Source organism: Macaca fascicularis, chromosome 15, assembly GCF_037993035.2.
Source record: "Macaca fascicularis isolate 582-1 chromosome 15, T2T-MFA8v1.1".
NCBI classification, from domain to species: Eukaryota; Metazoa; Chordata; class Mammalia; order Primates; family Cercopithecidae; genus Macaca; species Macaca fascicularis.
In genome coordinates, this window is record NC_088389.1 from 58,545,753 (window position 1) to 58,569,296 (window position 23,544).

Consider the following 23,544-nt stretch of genomic DNA (forward strand, 5'->3'; position numbering starts at 1 on the left):
CTTACAGATATTGCTTCTACTTCTGTCGTCATTATAATTCCAGTGCTCTCAACCAGTCTTCCATCCTCAGTTTTCTTGACTTATATGCTGGTGTCTATTTGTATGAAATTGTTCTATCTACTGTTGAAGTAACTTTATACAAATTACTCTCAGAATCCCTATTCTTTGACATAGCACCTATTTATAATTTTTATCTCCTCTTTCTATCTTTATCCACACGTAAGTGGAATAATCACAGTTGTAGATATTTTATGTTTTGTGCTTCAGTTTTTCACTTTGTACTGTTCTGTAGTTTTTGTATTTCTAGATAGTCTTTGTATTAATTATTTTTATGACTGCACAGTATTCTATTAAGCAAACATATTATAATTTGTTTGATCATAATTAAACTACTGGATAGTCAGGCTGCTTCCCATTTTAAATGATTGTAAGTAACATTGCTGCAAAAACCTTTTCACTTACAAGATTTTTTTGCCTTTTATTTCCTTAGGATATATTTTCATGAATGAGATTATTCAGTCAAAGGCTTGTTGAATTTTGTGGCTCTTGTTACCTGAGGGGCTTGCTTTATTTTTAACATAATTGTTTCTTTTTCTGATTATAAAAGTAATTCTTGCTCATTTCTGAAAGATACAGAAACGTGTAAGGAAACAAAGAAACTCCCATAATGTTTCCCTACAAAGGTAACCATCATTACCTTTTTAAGAAATTACCTTAAATTTTTATTTCATCATTAACATTCTGATATATTTATTTCAACATTTATAAAATTGGAATTATGTATTATTTTGTAACCTGTTTTTTAAACTTGATCATTAGCTTTTCCCATGCTATTAAATATTTTTCAAAGAAAGTATTTTTTAATGGCTACATAGTACTGGGTTGTGTGGCTGGGTATTAATCCCTTGTTATTTAACTTTTTAATGTTGTAAATGAAAATTCTTATATAAACCTTCATGAGAATTCTGATTGTTTTCTTAGTGCAAATGTTTGGAAGTAAAACACAAAATGAAGGATACGAAAACCGTCAGTTTTTGATCCACGCAGGAATCATGCTTCTTGAATCAGAGTAGTCCTTTGCTACCTTATACTTCGCTACTTCTATTGCTGCTGTAACAGATTACCACAAATTGAGTGGTTTACACCAGGAATCCCCAACCCCCAGGCCCCACAGCAGGAGGTGAGCAGTGGGCTGGTGAGCATTACAGTCTGAGCTCCACCTCCTGTCAGATCAGCAGTGGTATTAGATTCTCATGGGAGCGCAAACCTTGTTGTGAACTGCACATGCGAGGGATCTAGGTTGCGTCCTCCTTATAAGAATCTAATGTCTGATGATATGTCGCTGTCTCCCATCACCCTCAGATGGGACTGTCTAGTTGCAGGAAAACAAGCTCAGGGTTCCCACTGATTCTACATTATAATGAGTTGTGTAATTATTTCATTATATATTACAATGTAATAATAGAAATAGAGTGCACAATAAATGTAATGTGCTTGAATTATCCCCAAACCATCCCCTACACCCTGGTCTGTGGAAAAATCGTCTTCCATGAAACCGGTCCCTGGTGCCAAAAAGGTTGGGGACCACTGACTTAAGCAATACAATAATATCTTACAGTTGTGCAGGTCAGAAGTCCAAAATGGGTTCCACTGGGTTACAGTCTAAGTGCCTGCAGGGTGGTGTTCTTTCCGAAGGCAGTAGGACAAATCCATTTCCTTGCCTTTTCTAACTTTCTGGAGGCTGCCTGCATTCTTTGATTCATGGCTCCTTCCTCCAATTTCAAAACTAGCAATGATGAGCCAAGTCCTCCTCACACTATGATCTCTCTGGCTCTCTCTTCCACCTACTTCTTCCACGGATCTTCATGATTACATGCAGCCCACCTGGACTTCCAGTGTTTTTTACATGCCCAGGCACAAAACAGGCACATGGTAAGCATTAGACCGATGTTGTGACAGCACATCAGGTAGGAATGAACACAGGGCTGTGAGTTCTGTTGCTGTGACTTTTGGGCTTGGGCAGGTCACTCAGTTCCATTCCATCCAATTCAGTTGGCATTTGTAGCATCCTGTGACAGGTCAGGCCCTAGGAAACAAGCTGAAGACACAAAGAAAAGGGATACAAAATCTCTGCCCTCAAGTAACCTTCAAAATGTACCTCTCTTAAACATTAGGCTTTTATCTATAGAATAGCAACAACAATTGTATTGATCCTAGTGGGCTGTCGTGGAGGTAAGATCCAATTAAGTACATGCAAGCAAACTGTAAAGAGCAATTCAAATGTGGGGAGTTCTTACTATTTTAAATGTTTGACAGTTGTTTTCCTGAAAAGATAAGGCAGCTTAAGAAGACGATGCATCTTGATAAACTTTTTCTCCATCTTCTGTAAGTGTAATCCGTGATATGATAACCACATCATTGTCAGAGGACTCCTGCATTTCTTTTTCTAGATGTTTATTGAGAGGGCTGGGTTGTAACTCTACCTCTGTCTGTATCTGGAGTGATACAATTTCCAAAGCCTGTCTAAAGGATTTCTAGTCCTGTGAACTGGCCAATACGATTTCTTGAATCATCGCCCAGTGCGGACCCAATTTATATTTGGAATTTCATGCCATCTTGAAGCAATATCATCCAGTGCCAGGGTCTTCTCTGAACTAATTGGGCTTTGGCAGTGATGTCATTCCATGGTGGGCGTTTGTGGAGATTATGGCAGCAACAACTCAAATCTCATTTTCGGCAGTGTGTGCCCATGTGTGCAAAGAGGCTGCTCTCTTCCCTCACGTGCAGTCACTCCGCCTGCTGAAGTTTCACTTCTGTCCCGTTTTGAAGACAGGAGATCAGTTAGCTATTTATACTCCATGGCTAGAAGTATTCCTCTCTTTCCACGCTATGTACAATGATGTTTTCTGTTGTTAATGTGGCTTAAAATAAAATTAGGCAAAGACATCATCAAACTTACCTAGCTTTTGATAAGTAGAAAGCAGTCATAGAATCATAGAGGGAAATACCTTCTAGGGTTAAAATTATAGGCTTTGGAAACAAGCAAACCTGTCTGAATGGCTGCCCAGCCATTCCAGCTGTGTGTGTTGGACAACAGACTTATCCAAGCCTTGATTTCCTTACCTGTAAAATTAAGGTAATATCTTTTGCCTCCTTGGGTTGTGAATTAAATGTCACCCAGATTTATGGTTGTCTCCTATGTCTGCTGACTTTGCTGACCTCAGATTTTCTTTCTATCTTGCCAACAAATCTTCATGTTCCCAAGAGAATTAGGGAATAAGAAAGAGTTTTCTGGTGATTTCCTAGGGGAGATGGAGAAGGTTTTGTCACATGTCCTTCAGTGGGACTTTCACAACCCCCAATATCCCTTCTGAACACTGTCCTCAGCCTCTCTTCTATTATTTGTGAACAATTCAGTCCTGCTCCAAACTTTCACACCAATGCACAGCCCATGGTCATGTTGCTGCTCAGCAGTTCAGAAGCCTTGCCATTAAATGGGCATCCACTTGTCTATCAGAAAATTTTTTTTAGCAGTCATCTGATGTTACTTCACTATGATTTTTGGAGTCTCATCTCTCACTCCAAATTCTCTATCAAAATATTGCTTGCAATCACATTTGTTTTCTTCCCAAGAGGTATTCCAAGGGGGAATATAAAAATGGCTGCCCCCATTTTGCTACATTTGTTTTAAATTATACAATACATGCAAAACGTTTAGCACAATGCCTGCACCAACACAGCACATACTCACCAAACAAAGGCTTATTTAAAAACAAACAAACAAACAAAAGCAAAAGCAATACAGCAAGATACATAAGTTTGATATATCTGGAACAATCACACTACTTAGGATGGATGTCTTTGTTCCTTAATTATTAACATTCTATTAGAAAAAGTATTAGCATCCCTGAGCTAGAGATGCCCAAGGCACAAAAGTCCTCAAGGGTGTGTCATTTGAGGCTCAAACTTCCATCTGAAGACCTGGGCACATCTCTGCATAGACAGTTCAGTAAGCCATCATCTACCTCTAACTTACAAAGATATGGGGTGTAATATAATTTTATTAAAGAAAATAAATAATTGACCACCCTTCTGTCTTCTACAAGCAAGTTCCATTGACTCAAACCCCTACCTCCCACCCCCAAGGCCCCCTGGTCTCTCAGTGTCCCTCAGTGAGTAGTTACTGATATTCTTAGCTAGCTTAGTTGACAGGTGTCTTTTTCTGAGTCACAGTAAGTCTGTTCAGACTTCCTTCCACCACAGTGTCACTTGTCAGCCATTCTGCTGGCCTGGTGACTTTTTATCCATTTAACTACAGAGAATATATTCTGGGCCAGACACTCAGCCAAAGACTGGGGAGACAGAGGGAAGAAAACATGCTTCTCAGAAGAACCCACCTTCCAGTCACACAGAGAAGTCAGCTGCACAACAACTTGATGAGCTGAGTGTTCAAAGTGGGGCAGATGGGAGGGATTTATTTTGCTAAGGTAGTACGGAGTCAATGGAGGTTTCAAGAGCTCTGACATTTAATGTGGGCCCTAGGGAACAAGTAGAGATTTTGCTAGGCCATGAAGCAGATTATAGAAACCATTCCAGACTCTTCGGGTGTGCCAGAGGAATCCAAGTGGGAACTCTATGAGGAAAAGGAAACTCAAGGAGACAGAATTTAGGCCTTTTACTCTATCACACCTCTCCATCTGGAAACCCAGATATCTGAACAAAGTATGGAGGGCTTTGTCTTTTCCTTTAATGGGGAAGACCACTCCCTTATACATGAGGATTCTTTTCCTCCTTATACAGCAATGGTAAATGCGTTGCCCAAGTTTGCGTACTTAGTAAGTAACAAACAGAACCTAAATCCAGTGCCTGTCATAGGACCTGGCCCCCACCATGCAGTCAGTAATCAATTTTGTTGCATGAATGATGATTGAATAAATTAATAAATGGATGAACAAACTCAGATCTCCAGACTCTTGTATGGCATAATCTCTGCTACTTGGCACTTGTTGTTGTTGTTTAATCATACTACTAGCAATCGTTGACTGTTATCACCATACTTTGCAGCATTACTCAGACCTTGGTAAATCCCTAAATTCATGAAATCCTCTATAACACATGCATTTCTCCCTAATATGAAAATTTTACACAGGAAAGGAAGTCTATCAAACAGCTTTAAATATTGCTTTCTATTCTTTCTGCCTCCAGTCTCAATTCCTTTCCATTTCTCTTGCCCATGGTTATTAGGGGCTGGGCAGAATCATACCCTGAACTGCACCCTTAATATGCTTTCCATGTGGCCACTCTATGGTCTGCAGGCCAGAGTTGCTTCTCTACCCCAGGGTTAGAGGCTCCACCTTGACTTTTCATCTTTATCTTTCATTTATTTTCATGTACATTCAATACATATTTTTTGAGCACCTCTTAAAAATCAGACCCTGTACTGGATACTGAAGATACAGGCATAAAGGGGACAGCCACACTGTCTCACCTCATGGAGCTCACTATCTAGTGGAAGAAACAGTGAGAAATGAAAGTTACGCATATGATTGTGTCATGTTCCTTTTGGTAAGTGCTATAAAAGGGAAGTAAAGACACTTCCCTAAGAGGAGTAGGCAATGGCCCAGTAAAGAGTGGGGGAAAGACATGCCTGGCAGAGGCACAGCATGGGTAAAAGCCCTGTAGTAGGACAGAACTTCAGTTTCCCAGGAGATTTAGAAACACTCACGTGGCTGTAATGCTTGGATCACCAACAGTGTTCCAGCAGCTTCCTACTGCACTGAGAGCACACTCCAAAGTTCTTACTCCAGTGAACAGGACCCCACATGCCCCAGAGCCCTACAGCAGCTTGGATCTCATTTCCTCACCACCTTTTCGCCACCCTCATTTGCTATTCCTCAAAAGCAAGAAACAGCGTTCATTTTCCAGGCATCTATACTTTTCTCTCTCTGCCTATGACAACTTCATACCAGATATCTTCATAGCTCACCCGCCATTCCATTCAGATATGTGCTAAAAGCTTACCTTATCAAAGAGCCTTCTCTGATAGCTCTACCTACAAAAGCAACCTTCCCCCAGTCTCTGTCCCATTACTCTGTATGTTGTCCTTCATTGCACTTACCACCACCTGACGTATTTTTATTTTATTTAATGAACTACAAGTAGCCTTCCATTACCTTGGAAGGGCCATGAATGAGGGTAGCTTGTTGACTGCTGTATCCCTAGCACTCAAAACAGTGCCTGACTCCTAAGGGGCACGCAACAACTATGTATTTATTAACAGTTGAATGGAAAGGTTGATATAAGACCAGTTCAAAGAGAAAGCCAGGAGTCATACCCTGTGATGCTATGTAGCCATGTCACCATTTTCAAAACCTCATATCCTTCCTGAATATGCCATGCACTGTCATACCTCTGGGCTTGGCTCAGATCTTTCCACCTGCCTGCAATGCTCTTCCCACCCCTTTGCATTTCCATCTCTGTCAAGGCAAGTCCCATTGGCATAGACCATTGAACTTTCACACAGCATGTATTTAATTTCCCGTTGGATTCTAGTGAATGGGGTACATGTTTGACTCCTGTACCCAAATAGACAGCTCGTAATATAATGGGTGGGATAATGTGGATTCATGCCTGATTCCTGTCCCAGCACAGAGTTTGACCCCAAGTAGCACTCAGGAAAATCTTTATTTAATTGGATGGCAGGAAGGCAATAATACAGGAGAGTGAATAATCCAAGTAAGGTCTGGGAGCTGAGTCAAAGTCTTGGTTGGATTTGAGGGAACATACAGTTAAGAGCACAAACTAGAGCCTGATTGCCTAGATTTTGAATCTGGCTCTGTCACTTACTAGTGATTTACTTAACCTCTAAAGGCCTCAGTTTTCTAATCTGTAAAATGGGCATAATAATAGTATCTCTCTCTCTTAAGATTATTATGAGGTTTACATGAATTACTACAAGGAAGTATTCAGAACAGTACAAGAAACACAATAAATATATAGAAGCATGTTGTTTAAATATATATTTATATAAAATCAAGGATGTCATCTATAGGTAGGAGAACTTAAAGTCCAGGAGAGGCCTGAACTTGGTAGAGGGGCAGTATCTGGAGATGTACTTGGGAACTTGAGCAGAACAACCAAAGGCAAGGAAATCTTGAGGGCCAAAGCTTGATCTAGGCTGGGGCTCCAGACATTATTTTGTGGAAGAGGAGACTGAGTCCACAGGTGGAGAGGAGTGCCATCATGGCAGAGGAGTGCTGACTACTCGAGTCTATGGCCCTTAGTCTAATGCGCCCCTGATAATTTCCTCACAGTTTACCACTGAAAGCCAATAATTCATTTCCTTGATGGTGGTTTATCATTTATTTTCTTGTTTCTTTCCTCCTCATTTCCCAGATCAGTTCAGGTAGCTTATAGGAAACATACATATTAGGTAAACTATAGATTAAAAACAAAATTAGGACCAGAAAATGTATTAAAAACAAAATTAGGACTAGAAAATGTATACATTAAAATAAGAGGCCAGAAGGGTGGCCAGGTGGGAGAGGGGGAGGCACTGATGACAAACAGAACCCAAGCATCTGCAGGATTGTTATTTCCGTGTGCAAGTTAAGTTCTGAGCTTTCTGATGGCCAGAGTGAAAAGAGACACATGTCAGTTGTATAGAAGAGAAAATAAGTGTTTTCCTAGTTCTTATCCCTAAAAAGTTTCTCATTTGTGCGAGGGTCATCAAGATGATGTTGAAAGCAAAGCTCTTCTTCTTTTCTTTTGAGACAAGGTTTTGCTCTGTCACCCAGGCTGAGTGCAGTGGCACGATCTCAGCTCACTGCAAACTTGAGCCTCCTGGGCTCAAGTGATCCTCCCCATCGGCCACCCTAGTAACTGGGACTACAGGTGCATTCCACCACACCTGGCTAATTTTTTGTAGAGACAGAGTTTTTCCATGTTGCCCAGGTTTGTCTTGAACTCATGTGCTCACAGGATCCGTCCACTTCGGCCTCCCAAAGTGCTGGGATTACAGGCTTGAGCCACTGCACCCAGCCAGAGCTTTTCTTCTGATGATCTCTATTCTCATGTCCTTGAGCCATCTTGGCTGATGGGTTATCCAGATTTTTTTCCCTGAGGTGGTTATAACTTCTGGATTTGCTTGAAGAATCTTAGATCCTCATTCTGATCTGCTGTAATTATGGGGTTTCCCTGATCAACCGAGAACTACCCTTCTGATTCAACCTCTTAGAATTTCATGGTTTTGGAAGCTCTTAAAGGTCATCAAGACCAACATCCCTATCCCACTCACCTTCTGATGTTTGAATATTCACTGCAACAACTCCATCAAGTGGCTGTCTAGCTTTTTCTTGCATGCCTTCAGTGACAAGGAACTCAGTATCTTCCAAGGCATCTAATTTCATATGTCCATGACGTTGCTTGTCTTATTTCATTGATATCTGAATCCTGGTCATACCTATCGAAAGAGGCATTTCATCACCAAGGAAAGAAATCAAGTCAAATTGGCCAGCAGGAAGAAACTCTTCGGGAATCCTTAGCTTCATTAGAAGTAGACTTTTGTTCAAATGAAGTGTTAAAATTAAAGCAGTATATATCTGAGTGGGGCCAATTGGCATTAACTCATCATAGCATATGGTGTGCTTCCTTTTATATGCATGTTTAGCAGCTAGTGGGTACCAAACCTCACACAGCTCTCAATTGCTAGCACTAATGAAGGATCTGTTTGCCTTTGGGGATAAAGATGGTATCACTGATTCACAGTTGTTTTTCCAGGAGTGAAGAACAGATTTTACTTCCTCATCCATACTCTCTTGCCTGGCCCTTTCTCATCCCTACTACCACTACCCTAATTCAGGCCTCATTGTTTCCTGCCAGGACAGTTCACCTGCCTCCAACTGGCCTCCTTGCTTTTGGTTCTGGCCCTGCCTGGTTCGAGATCACATTGCCAGAGGGATCTTCATAAGCACAGATTTGCTGTATCACTTCCAGCTTAAAATCCGTCAGTGACTCCTGTTAGTGCCAGTGTGGAATCCAAACTTCTTCGCATGTAAGAAAGGCAGGGCGGCATCACAGGGTCACTTGGGCCATGAAATGGGACAAAACTAACAGTCCTCATTAGGAATATTTGAGCCCCTAAAGGCATGCAAGTTCTTCTGGAACAATAGCTCACATTCATATAACTACAAATCTCTTAGTTTATTCGCCGAAAAAGTTAATTTAATCTCCACGTAGAAGAAAAAACAGAGCTCCTCTCAATACTGCTACTACTAGTGCAACTATTATTAAAAACAATAACAGATACTTTTATAGCACCTAAGCACTTTATATACAGTATTTTATTCAGTCTTCACAAGAAAGCAATGGCATTTGCACAACCCTGAGTGTGAGCACCTCCTTGAGTTTTGTACCCTGATGGCTCACTCCTTTCACCCTAGTCCCAGCCCTGGAAAGCCTTGGGTGACAGTGAAACGTGGATTAGGCTTTGCGGGCAGCTGGTGGGAAATCTTAGATGGAGAGTCTTGTCTGAGCAGAGCTCTAGACACATGGCTGGCAGTAGGATCAGAAGGGCCAGCCCAGAGTTCTGCAGTCAGCAACAGGGAGCCAGGGGGCCATCTCTGCTAGGGGCAGCATGGTGAAGACTGCAGGGCTGGGATCAGGGTTCCCATCTGTGTATATCACGGGTGGGGGCCATATGCAGTTTTCTGGGCCTCAGATTTGTACTCTGCACAATCAGAGTATTAATGACCCTCTCTGCCTCCTTTCCAGGTCCAGTTTGATGGTGGCCGTGTAGGGGTCTGATGCTCAGTAACGTGAGGTGCACCTGCAGCAAGAGGTGGTGGAGAGGGTATCTGAGAAGGTATGGGATCCTGGGGTCAGGCCCATGTTCACTTGCTCAGGAGCTTGGAGCACAACTTCCCCATTTCTGGGGGAAGGCTTTATATATCATTAAGATGGATGAAACCTCTCAGCTGGACAAACACAGCTGCACATTATGTTCACAATGAAGAGACTTGGTGTGAGATGCTCCTGAACAGCTCACCTCCCACCATCCCAGCCATGGGCAGACCACAGCCAGAAGTAGCACGGCCTTCAAATTCCAGCCCATCTCTCTCCTCTTGATGAATACCTCTTCCAGCTCAGTGCAATGAAATGTCTCCTTCTTCCATATAAACCCAGGGCTGTGCCCAAGCCTGCTTATCCCATCACCCACACTTCCCCCAAGTCTTAAAACATGTCACTTCCTTGAGAGTAGGAGGCCCACCTTAGGAAGTATAAGATTAATGTTGATAACTAGCTAGGAGGCTCATTGAAAATATTTTGGGGTTTGCATGTTAGCTCTGTCAAATCAAGTAAAAAATCATTCTTATCTGCCATAACCAGCAGTTATGCAAATCTGCCAATGGCACTAATTAAGTGACTTCTAAAAGCATTTATCATAAACAAGGAACAGAAACATTCAGGGGCTTATTTTATTCTCTCCAGCAACCATAGCCCCATCTGATTAATGCCATATGGGGACAGTCTATTCTGGAGGGCAGGCTGGAGTTTGGTTCATTATTGGCAGATATTTGAGTTATGTGTTTTGCAACACTGTATGCTTACCAGGTAGCAGCTACGGTGAGATAGGCCATCTTCACACTTACCCCATCATCACTTGAGATTTCAAGCCTCAACTTGACCTCATGTGGCAAGAAGAGTGTATGCCATGTACAGAAAAACTTTACATCTGTTATCATTTATGATCTTCCCAACAGCTCTGTGCTGTTTGTTATTATCCCTGCATTGCAGATAAAGAAACCTATACTTCCTTGCTATAACATTGAGTTGACCAAAATTTTTGCAAAGAGCCAGAGAGTAAATATTTCTGGCTTTGCAACCTATAATGTAAGATCTCCATCATGACTGTTCAACTCTGCCGTTGTAGCATACAAAATCAGAGATGCATGCTGAATAAATGAATGTGCATGGCTGTGTTCAAGTCAAGCTTTATTTACAAAAACAGGTGATGGGCCATAACTTTCTGACCTCTACTGTAAAGCACTGAAATTGTTGGAGGCAGCGGGGTGAAGTTCCTTTGGTAAATAGAAAGCCTTAATGAAGGGATTTGTTATAGACTCAATAAATATTTTTGAGCATCCACTCTGTGTCCGGCACTGTAAGGAATACACAGGTAAATCAAAGTGTTCATGGGAGTTGTAGAAATATCTATATGAATTCACATCACTATAATGTAAATAAAGCCCAAAGTGCTCACGGCTATTAGAAGAGGCAGATGAGACCCAGAATTCAGAGCATCTGAGGCATCACGAAGACTCCCTGGAGCAGGTTATGCTTAGCTGGGCTTTGAAGAATAATGAGGAACGAAAAGGAAGCCTTGCACATGGGGCTGGGGGAGCCATATTATTGGAGGGTCAGTGTAATCACGTTTCTCCTCCTCACTCTGCTTCACCAACCAGTAGAGACCAGGGGCTTTTGCCAAGCCAAAGCCCGCGTTGGACTGGTATGGTTGTGAAAGGCTACGGAAGGCCTGAGCTTAGGACAAGGCCTGTGTAAAGAACAGATCCAAATTAGGTCATGCAAGAGCCAGTTGGAATGAGACAGGTGGTTATGGGCAGTAGAAAAAGAGAAATTGGGGTAAAAGATGTCCCACAACACTGAGTCATAAGAAGTGGATAGTCCCAAGGGCTGTTGCTGTGTGAAACCTTAGGTTGCAAGTCATAATTCTGTGGTCACAACCCCTAGGTTCTGGTGCCTCGGCCAGAAGGTTTTCCCCACACCAATTGCAATAAGGATGATCTGACTTTGTGGGGCAGTGCATGTGGTGCTTTGAGATCACAAGGCACCTTCACAACCATTATCTGTTAATCTTCACAATAAATCCTATGAGGTTAGTACTATCACTCCTATTTTACAAGTAGAGAAATTGAAGCTCAGAATAGTGTACTACTGTGCCAAAGAATTTGAAGCTAGGTCTGTGTGATCTCAAAGCCAGTGCTTTTCTCACTATTCAATATTGCCCATAGGATATGTGCTAGGGTTAAAGACAGAAGAATAAAAGAATAAAAAAATATAGGTTAGAACCCTAATCAGGAAGGGTCACGATAGCAGACTCAAGGCTCAAACTAATGCTGTGGGAAGGAGACAAATTCCCACCTGATTGGAAGCCCTGGGTTCCTATAAAATGTGCTTTTCTTCTTGCCCAATTGGCTAAAGGGCCTGGGAATGAGTCTGTTCCAGGCTATCTTCTTAAACTCCCAGAGCGTCTCCCTACCCATGTGGCTGACAGTTGGTGGGCTTGGGAATACTTCATGGCTCTTCCCCTTTGCCTCCAGCTTTTACTCTCAGCCTGGTCTCTCTGGCTTCTAGCTCTTCCCAGCCAGCCCCTTGAGACTAACTATTTCTTTGGGCACTTTTTCAGGGTTCGACTCTCAGAGCATGCACAGCTAGCCTCAGTGTCTATCACAGAGGACCACATGCCCAGGCCTCGTATTCACGGCCAGCCTCCAATGTCTATTTTTAACTTCATCTCCAATTGGGGTTATGCACACTGTCTCAGGGAGGCACTGCCAAGCCTGGGCGAAGACTCTCATCACACGACTGAAAATTGTGTCTCTTTATGGGACTAGAGCCCTGATGGTATAATTGATGAATTGATGCTTTAAAAAGTGGGGGTGGAGGGGCTTCTATGGTTGTCTTTGAAGAGTAAACAGACATACAGTGCATTATGCATGTGATTTAAAAGCCATAATTTTAAAAAAGCAAATATTTAAGAGATACCACTGTTTATTTGGCCCTGTTTTTGATTTTTTTTTTCTTCTTATTTAAAATTCTGAAAGCCTCAAACATGGAAATGTCCAGGATTTTCTTCAGCTGTAAGAAGCCCTGGTGCCCCAGCATCCCAGGTTGCTGGGAACAGGGATGGGACAGAGAATTCTGCCACTTGTCTTCTGTCCAGATCTTGGTTTAACAGAACAGCTCTCTGCTCAGTGTCCCAAGTTAGAACCCCCTCTCCAGTCGGTGCTCTGCCCACACTGCCTCCGCCTTCGTCTGGTCTTCATCTTTCTCTTGGACTGTTATTTAAACATTCTGGAACGTGATCCTTCTGTTACCAGTTTCTTCCCAGCCACTCCATTTTCCACACTGCTCTTAGAGTGATCTCTATAAAAAGCAAATCTAATCATGCCCTTCCTGGCTGAAAACACTCAGTGCCTTGATTTTACTCCTAGCTTGGTTCCAGTGGGGTCTTCTTGCTGTCATTGCCCAAGGTGACTTCTCTTGCATAGGAACACCCACAGGAGGCAGCAGCTATCCAGTCCTAGAGAATAGAGGCTCCTAAGGCCAGTTCTTTCCCTGTGGGTGTTCCCCTCCCCCATGTCGTCCCATCAGCTGTCACCAGACTCATCAGGTGGACAATGGTGCTGTTCTGGGAGATTCTTTTCCAGATCTAGGAAGGGTCGTACAGCAGCAAGATCCAAAACCTGGAACACATGCTCAGTGTTCTTTTATGTCACACAAGAAAAAGTCTTAGACCTAAGGAAAGTATTAGGCACCTGAAGAAGGTGTTTGCCTTTCTGCTGGTGGTTCTTTTTCTTACTGAGTCCAGTTGCCCCAAACTATTTCCTCTTCACTGTGGGCTCCTCATTTCAGACCTTTGCCCAAGAGGCAGTTCTGCCCTTGCTGTCTCTCAGCTCTTGCAAACTCAAGTTACCAGCTTTAGTGCTTCAGGCATCGCAGGGCCCGGAGACTGAGAGGTGAGGGTTGGCTCTCGTCCTCTGGGTGAATCTGCGGTACCAGTCAGATTCCCTCCAGAGAGAGCTGGGATGATTTCTTTATATGTTTACCTAAGAGGTGAGGACCCCTCACCAAGGCAAGCAGTGAGTTTTTTGTCTTTTTTTTTTTTTTTTAAGAGTCGAGATCTGGCTCTGTTGCCCAGGCTGGAGTGCCATGGTGTGATCACAGCTGTCTGTAGCTTCGAACTCCTGGGCTCAAGTGATCCTCCCATTTCAGCCTCCTGGGTAACTGGGACTACAGGTAGGTGCCACCATGCCTGGGTAATTTTTTTTTTAAGAGATGGGGCCTTGCTATGTTGTCCAGGCTGGTCTTGAACCCTTGGCCTCAAGGAATCCTCCCATCTCACCCTTGTGAGTTGCTGGGATTGTAGCTGTGAGCCATTGCGCTGGCTCTGGTCTCTTTTTAAAATGAGTCAATCTCATCTCAAGTCCTACTGAGGATAGGGCTTTTCCTCCCATTAGCATATTTTGACTATGCGCCTTTCAGGAACCTCATGATTATGCCTGGGTTTTGCTAAGCCTGGCTTTGCTTGTAAAGGAAGGACAGCATGGCTCTGATCTACACCTGATAGAAGGGGGGAATAGAGGGGTTGCTGGTGTACCCAGCAATGCGTCCTGAAATCCTGCCACAATGTACCTCTGGCCATGTGCATGAGTTTCCTGAGGCTACTGTAACAAATTTCCACAAAGTTTCAGTGGCTTAAACAGAGGTTTTTTCCCTTTCAGTTTTGGATGCTAGAATTTGAAATCAGGGTCAAGGGGCTATATTCTCTATGGAGGCTCTGGGAAAGAATCCTTCCTTGGCTCTTCCAGCTTCCAGCAGCTCCAGGCATTCCTTGGCATGGCAGCATTGCAGCATCGCTCTAATCTCTGCTTCCTTCTTCATGGGGCCTTTCCTTTTGTGTGTCAGTCCTTTCTCTTTTGTCTCAAGTCTTCCTCTTTCTTTCTCTTGTAGGGATACCTGTCATTGGATGTAAGGCGACCGGCATTGTCCTGGATGAGCTCATTTCAAGTTCCTTAACTTAATTACATCAGCAAAGATCCTTTTCCAAAGTAAAGTCACATTCACATATTTCAGATGTTGGTACATGGATATATCACTGGGGAGGGGGCTGGCACCAGTCAACCCACTATATCATTCCAAGACGCATCAAATCCTTTGACAAGTATGCCTTTGTATAGGTTCTCTTTGATGTCCTTCGCTCTCTCCCGACCTGCCCATCATTCTCACATTTCCCTCACTTGGCAAAGTTATTTATCCTTAAAGCATGAGTGAAAAAAAATCACCTGTGCGTAAAGCCTTCCCTGACTCCGGGGGTGCCATCCCATGTTCCCTGCTCTAGGACCCTGTAGCAGTAATCATTTGCTGGAAGGCAACGGCCGGCCAGAGTTTGGAATGCAAAGCCAGTCAGAAGAGCGCATAGTGCTGAGCAGGAGAGAGCCAGAGTCTGAGGGAGGGGGCCAAGGGCAGCTGAGGAATTCACTCAGTGGGTCAGCCTTGACCCACTGTTCCTAAATCCAGACAGTGGCTGCTCTGAAAGGGATTAAATGTTCCAGAGGAGGAGTCTGAAGGTTTAGAGGCCATGAGAAAATCCTCCTACCTTTTCTGAATCCCTCCTCCTTTTCATACAAACTCAGAAATTCCTTTGAGAGGAGTAAGGTCTCTCGCTCTCTGACAAAGGTAAGATGAGAGAAACAATTGTCCTCTATGTATTTATAAATAGTTTCCATCAGTAGCTTCTCCAGTTGACTGTGAGGGAGGCAAAAGGCAGGAGGACTCTTAAAAGATGGGAGTGGAAAGGAGTGGGCCACACGCGCCAAAGATGCCCAGGGTGATGCTCAGTGATGGTCAGTCCTGCTTACCCTTAACTCTCAGGGCCGATAAGGAAGAGGCAACTTACCGCTGTAGAATGGACACTGAAGTAGGAAATGTGGGTCTCAAGACTGAGCTTCACTCTTAACTTTCCACAACTTCACCTTCTCTGGTCTTTGCTTTCTTTTCTTTGTAAAACGAAATGGTAGATTAGATGAACTGTAAGGACTCGGTGATTTTAAGAGTAGCTGTCATCAAAGATGACTTTGTTCTTTGGGGATTGACTAGAAAATCTGTACAAGCCTGTCTCACCATGTGAATTTGCAATACCGCACCAGAGGAAATCACTACTGTCCACACATGTCTGGGAATCACTGAAGAATTAGCAAACTCTTGATGACTGCAAAGACACTGCCATATACTCTGTGAAAGGCATCTAGGATAGAGGGACAGTCCTGACTCTCAAAGGGCTTATGATCTAATGTAGGGGGCACATACTGTAATGCAGGTTAGACATCAATGTATGCTATGATAGAGCAAGGGCAGGGGAATATGGGAGTCCTTCAGGGAGGAGGTGACATTGTAGCTGGGTCTTAAGGTTGAGTAGGAAGTAGGCAGGCAGCAAGGGAGGAAAGCAAGGAGAGGCATTCAGGCAGCAGGAACAGTCTTAACAGAATGCTTGGAGATTTAAAGTGAATGACATCGTATGAATGATGCTAAAAAAAATGAGCCCAGATAGGTAGATTGGGGCTTGACTCAGTTACAGTGTTTCATTGCTGTTAACCAAAATGAGTTCAAAGTTGCTTAAACAAGAAGAGCATTTAGTAGGTTAGGAAACTGGAAAGGCTAGAGGTAGGGAAAGATTTCAGAACTGGTTTATTTCAGTGGCCTAGCAATGTCCTTGAAGTCTTCATTCAGTCTTTCTCCCCTGCCTTCAGCAGGGTCAGCAACATTTTAGGGTGGTGGCCCTCCAGCCCAAAGCTAGTTGTAACTAATCCCTCCCGGGGCTATGTTCTTTCTTGGGGGACAAGGCTTCAGTCCAGGAACAGAGAGTGAAGATGGCTTCCGGGAGCTCTCTTGGAAGATTAAGGTAGTTTCTTTCACAGAAATTTCTCACGTAAATGTCTCTTATTTTACTAACCAGAACTAGGTTGTATGCTTGTCTCTAAATCTGTCTCTGTGGCTAGAAGTGGGGAGTATGCTCATTGCTTTGGGCCACATTGCAAGTACTATCCATGGGTTGAGTCTAGAGTCAGCTTCCTCCAAAACCAGTGGACTGCTAGGCTAACACAAATCAAGATAGTTACCAAAAAAAAGGGGAAAGAGCTGTTGGGAGGTGAGATAGATAACGTAGATTCCAGACTCTTTCGCAGTAAGGGTTCCTCATGTGGCCAAGGATCTACCACCAGGAAGATAGAATGAGCAAAGGGAGATGCTGACTGTGTGGACAGATTGGTCTTCTGACAGAGATGGTGGTGGAGGCATCTGCTTCTTCTGGGGCAACCGTGTGGGATTTCTAGGTCCAATTAAGCTGGAACTGTCCCATGGAATGGATGAGGTTTCTCCTGGCAGTATGGCTCCTGTTTGTGTTGTTTCTGGTCATGGTAACATCCAAGCATGGCTCTTGGACTCTCCCTTAGGGAGATCTTGTGAGATTCCTAGTATCTTTTCATAAGCCCAGTTCTGCTTTCATAAATTAAAGTGAATTCTGTTTTTTGTTTTGTTTTGTTTTGCAATTAAGAACCCTGAAAATTACTGATTTCCCTAATAGTGTTAGATGGTATAGTAAGGAGTGTAGTTTTTATCTTTTTATATGATGGAGAACCATTGATGGGTTTTAAATGGGAAAGTGGTTATGATGGGAATCTTATTCCCTTTTTCAACCTACCATTCTACTGACACTGCTCCTGTCAATATCACCAGTGGTTCCATTTACCAAACTCACTGGTCATTTCTCTTCCCCCCACTCCCCACTCCTTTTTGCTTGAGACAGAGTCTCACTCTGTTGGCCCAGGCTGGAGTGCAGTGGTGTGATCTCAGCTCACTGCAACCTCTGCCTTCCGGGTTCAAGCAATTCTTCTGCCTCAGTCTCCCAAGTAGCTGGGATGATAGGTGCCCACAACCACACCTGGTTAATTTTTTGTATTTTTAGTAGAGACCAGGGGTGGGGGGTTTCACCATATTGGCCAGGCTGGTCTCGAACTCCTGATCTCAGGTGATCTGCCTGCCTCAGCCTCCCAAAGTGCTGGGATTACATGCTTGAGCCACTGTGCCCAGCCCTCTTCCCCCTTTTAAACTCAACTCTTTAGCAACGTTTGGCACAGTTAATATCTCCCTCCTTGATTGCTTTCTTCACCTGGTTCTTTAGGTGGCACTGCCCTTATTTTCCTCCCACCTCACCAGCAACTCTTTCCTGTTATCCTTTGCTGGTTCCTCCTCCACTCTAACCATCTGGATCCCGGAGTGCCCCACGGCTCTTCTCTTCCCCTTTTGCCCTTTCCCCTAAGTGGTCCAAGGCTTCGAGTAATTGGTATATAAACCAATGACTTATAAATAAGTATCTTTAGCTCAAAACTTCTGTTTACCTCTGGAGTTGTGTATCCAGTCACCTGCTTGACATTTTCCCTTGAGCGTCTAATGGATACTTTATGTGGAACATATTCGAAGCAAAACACTTGCTTTTCTCCCAACACAGTTCCCTTCACTGCTCCCACTCAAAATGGTACTACCCGCCACTCAGTTGCAGAAGTCAAAACCCGGAGTCATCCTTGATTGTTTTTTTCCTAACTCTGTCTTAATCCATGTTGTGTGGCTATAAAGAAATACCCGGGGCTGGGTAATTTACAAAGAAAAATGGTTTATTTGGCTCATGATGTCTGGAAAAGTTCAAGATTGGGCATCTGCATCTGGCAATGGCCGCAGGCTGCTTCCACTCCTGGCAGAAGGGGAAGGGGAGCCGGTGTGAGAGATCACATGGTGAGAGAGGAAGCAAGGGAGAGCGGGAGGCGCCAGGCTCTTTGTAACAAGCAGCTCTCCTGGGAACTAATACAGTGAGAACTCACTCCCTCCAGCAAAGGGAGAGCATTCATCTGTTCAGGAGGGCTCTGCCTCCATGACCCAAACACCTCCCACTAGGCACCCCACCAACACAGCCACACTGGGGATTATGTTTCAACGTGAGATTCGGAGGGGACAGACATCGAAACTGTAGCACTCCCCATGCCAACTCATTCAGAACATGCTGCCAGCTCTACCTCCCAAATACGTCTGGAGTCTACCTATTTATTTCCTTTTCTACCACAGCCACTCCAGCTTTTGCTTCAATCTCCAGCCCCAACTCCTACCACTCTCCCTCTGCTCACCATCTTTCAGCCTCCTGGGACTTCTTTATGTTCTTCCAACTGCCAAGTTTATTTCTATCTTCTGAATCTCCTCTTTCCTTTGTCTAGAATGCTTAGTTCTTGGCACAGCCAATTTCCTTCTTGTCCCTGAGGCCTGGGTTCAAATGACGCTTACCATCTAAGGTATCACCCCACTCAAGTCACTTTCTGCCCCACAACCACTACTACCCTATTTTGGTTTCTTTCTGTTACAATTACTTATCAGAAATAAAATATGTTAGTTTGTTTAACATCTTCTCCTCCCTCTAGATAAACGCAGGTATTTCCTGCCTTGATTACTGTGGCACTTGCCACAGCAATCAAGAAAAGTACCTAGAAAAGTACCCAGCACCTAATAGTAACTGATTATATATGCGTAGAATGAATAAATGTATGTTTTGGGAAAATTGCTTTGATGGTAATTTAGGAAACAGACTAGAAGGGAAGAAATCTATGCTTTCAAACATTCTCTCTGGCTAGAGTTGCAGTATAGATTGACCTCTTGGAACACCAGACCTTGTAGGATGTTTGATGAGGTGAAGAATCCAGGATGAGCATAGCTGAGAAGTGACTTAGGAGATTTTTTCATTGATACCAACAAGTGGGCTTCTTTTCCTGTGCTGATGCCTTTAAGTGGAGTAGTTAAAATGTGGCCAAAATAGATTTCTGTATTTGGATTGCTGACACCACAAGTGTGTGAAAGTGGAATTAGACACTTTTCCTATGGTGGCTCCTGACCCTCAAATCATGGACAATCACAGAGGGGACAGTCATGTTCTGAGAGCACCATCTGGCAGGGAAGGCATGAGGGAAATTAGCCTGCGTTGGGGTGACTTTGCTCCCCTAGTCAGAGGTCCTTTTGGCTGGCCTAGTGGTGGATAATGTGGGGACAATTCTTTTCTTTCCATCTCTTCATTATTGCACAAAAGAGCACACAGATCGTCACAGAAAAGAGGTTAGCCAGGCTCCGTAACTCGAGGATTCTTCTTTCTCTCTTTATCCCAGAGCCCGAGTTCTCATCCATTCTTTTCAAAGCATGGAAATAGAAAGGATGCTTAGAAAAGTAGATAAAAAGCAGAATAGAAATCTCCTACACCTGCCAACTTCTTCCCCTGAATTCTATGTTATGTGGAAATTTTATTCAGTGAAAATATTTTTTTTTTTCAGGACAAATAAACATCCATTCCAGTGGCAATTATCCCCTCTCCTTTTTTAGACTTTACAGAGTGATTTTAATTCTTAGGGTTTTCTTTCATTTTGCAGACTGAGAAATTGTAAACCTCACAATCAAGAGAGCTGCGTGATCCGAACGAGTAGGCAAACCAGGCTCGGGGAACTGGCACGGTCCCCACGGATCCACATGGAAGCTGAGCCTTGCCAGTCTGCATGGACATTCCCCTCTCTAAAAGCCATAAGACGTTCTACTTGGCAGCACTACATAGTAGAAAAATGTGGATATAGAAGTCGGGAAACCTGGAATGTGGTTCTCACTAGCTTGGTGACCTTGGGTAAACTATTTAGGTTTTCTGAGCCAAGCTTTTTCTATCATAAAATGGGAGTAATAATATATCCCTCCCCTAAGTACAATGTTGTTTTGAGAATCAAGTGTATTTGTGAGAGTGCTTAGGAAACTGTGAAGACCTCTGGATATCTTAGTCACTATTTTTTAGTTTGTCAAATCAAACTCTTACTCTAGAATGGATAAGTCTATTCACAGTGAATGTTCACTCATTAGACAGACTGATTGATAATGACTTGGGATTCTGGATTCAGACCAGGAGACAGAAATAAACCCACTCTTGATGATGTTTTAGAGCCTCTCCAATTTAATATGACTTAATCTGCACATTTATAGTATAGAACTTGAGTATTAGATAGGGCTAAAAATGTAGCTGTTGGGATTTAGTGAGAAAAGCTGGTTTTTTCCACTCAACATTTACTCAATACATTTTCTGGGTGCAGGTAAAGTGTTTATATCTGCACTTGACACATGTTAAGTACTCAACAAATTCCTACTACTACTATTATTATTATTGCTACTTGCCATGCCTTGGGCTGGGCTTTGGGGTTGTAAACATGCAAAGCCATGGTCTCTCTCCTCTAGGAGCTCTGAGTCTAGTCAAGGAGGTAGATTTGTAAGCTGAGAACACAGAAAAATGAAACAAGTGGGGACAGTCAGAAACTGTCTTGAATTGGCCTATCTGTTTGAGTTTTGCTCTGCTATTTATTAGCTAGGTTAACTTGGGCTAGTGACTTAAACTTTCAAGTTTCATTTCGCTCATAAAATGAAAGAATAATTACATTGATTCTAAGGGATTACTTGATGAGTGAAATTAAATAATAATTCACTCATTTATTTATCAAATACTCATTGAATGTTGTTGTTGGCAGAATAATACATTTCCCAGAGATGTCTATGTCCTAATCCTCAGAATCTGTAGTGATGTTAGGTTACATGACAAAGGGGAGAAACAAGGCCATGAACCAAAGAATGCAGGCTGCCTCTAGAAGCTGCAAAAGGCAAGGAAACTTTTTCCCCCTGCAACTTCCAGAAAAAAAATGAAGCCCGACCTGCACCTTGATTCTAGCCCACTGAGACTCATTTTGAATTTTTGACCTCCAGGGCTGTATGATCATCAATTTATGTTGTTTAACCCAGTAAGTTTGTAGTGATTATTATAGCAGCATCAGGAAACTGACACAAGTGTCCACCATGTGCCACCAGCCTCTGTTCTAGGTGCTGGGGCTAAGCAGTTGGACACACACATACTCTCTCTCTCTCTCTCTCTCTCTCTCTCTCTCTCTCTCTGTCTCTCAAAAGAGCAAAGAGAGCACTTCAATTTCAGAAAAATAAGTAAATGGATGAATATGAGTCAGAGGCTGATAAATACTATGAAGAAAATATTAAAGCAAGGTAAGGGAGCTATGGAATAAGAGATTATGATTTTTCATAGCAGTGGTCAAGGATAACCTTCATAATGCAATGACATTTGAACAGAGAAAGCTGAATTAAATGAGGTCTTGCCCCATGTGGATATCTATGGGAAGCACAGCCTTAGATGACGCAGTTCCTTTCCAAGGGCCATTCCCTAATACGGATGCAACTGTGAGCTTTCAGCAGCCAAAACTCCCAGCAGCTAGTGGAATGAATAGTGTGGTCCTGAAGGGAAATCTGATTAGTGCATCACAGCATCCACTACAGGAGGCTATTACCATAGTCTGGCCAAGAGGCGATGTTAATTTGTACTAGGCTGGCTTCAGGGGAGACGGTGAGAAATGATCAGACTCAGGCTATATTTTTCAAGTAGAGCTCATAGGATGATTTTTCAAATGGATTTGATAGAATGGTTGTGATGGAAAGAGAGGTGTCAAAGCTGACTCCAAGTAACAGAAATACAGTTGTTATTTACTGAGACAGAGAATACTGGATGATGGGCAAGTTTGGGGGAGATAAATCAAGAGTTTAGTTTGAGATATATTAAATTTGAGATGCTTTAGTATTTCTAATTGAGGAGATGTTAAGTTCAGAGGAGAGATCAGAAGTGGAGATGTAATTTAGGGAGAAAGCTATGGAACTGACCTAAATCACTTTAAGGAGTGGATTTGGCAAACAAGAGATCCAATATTGAGTCCTGGGGCACTCCATCAGCTAAAGATTATATCAATGAAAGAAGGTTCCCGCAAAAGCCCATGGCCTGGTATATGGTAAGTGTTTAGTATAGGGTAGCTAGCCATGGAGGTTTTGTAAAGAGAAGAGGGATTAAGGCTAGAAAGCACTAACAGTGCCTGGGAATACACTTGCTGGGTCTTACTCTTCCTAATTTTCTAACTGACCCACATTCATCCCTGACCCTCTCTGGCCCTCAGTTTCCTCTTCTGTAAACTAAGACCTTATTTTTTTTTTTTTAACACTCTAAAAACTATGAGTTACAAATGGAATTGTTAGAAAACATGTATCACTGCATTCATGTAAATTTACTTTTTTAAAATTTTATTTTTTACTGTGGTAAGATACACATAACATAAAATTCACCATTTTAACCATTTATTAGTGTACATACAGTTCAGTAGCATTAAGTACATTCACATTTTTGTACAACTGTCACCACCATCCGTTTCCAGAACTTTTTCATCGTCTCATATTGAAACTCTGTTATATTGCTATTAAGCAATAACTCCCCTATTCCTTCTTCCCCCAGTCCCTGGTAACCACTGTCCCACTTTCTGTCTGTATGAATTTGACTAATTTAGGTATCTCATACAAGTGAAATCATACAGTATTTTGTCCTTTGGTGTCTGACTTATTTCACTTAGCATAATATCTAAAAGGTCCATTGAAGTTGTAGCATGTGTCAGAATTTCATTCCTGTTTAAGGCTGAATAACTTTAGTCATGTGGATCTGAAATCACCAGACCTATGCCCCAGTTCCAACTCTTCTACTTATGAGCTCTTGTGACCTTGGATGTGCCCTCTGCATCTCATTTCCTCATCTTTAAATAGTGAAAATAATACTTACCTCACAGACATGTTGGATGGAGAATTTGATATAATGGA

The 23,544-nt window shown here is 42.7% G+C and overlaps 1 long non-coding RNA gene across 1 annotated transcript in view; it reads left to right on the forward strand.

Annotated features, from left to right (window-relative positions):
- Positions 1–8,920: 8,920 nt before the first annotated feature.
- LOC141408626 (uncharacterized) overlaps positions 8,921–23,544 on the forward strand; it is an 80,098-nt gene continuing 65,474 nt past the window's right edge. Inside the window, exons 1-2 of the long non-coding RNA XR_012424506.1 lie at positions 8,921–9,052; positions 9,772–9,862. This is a non-coding gene — a long non-coding RNA (uncharacterized lncRNA). The remainder of the gene's footprint in view (positions 9,053–9,771; positions 9,863–23,544) is intronic.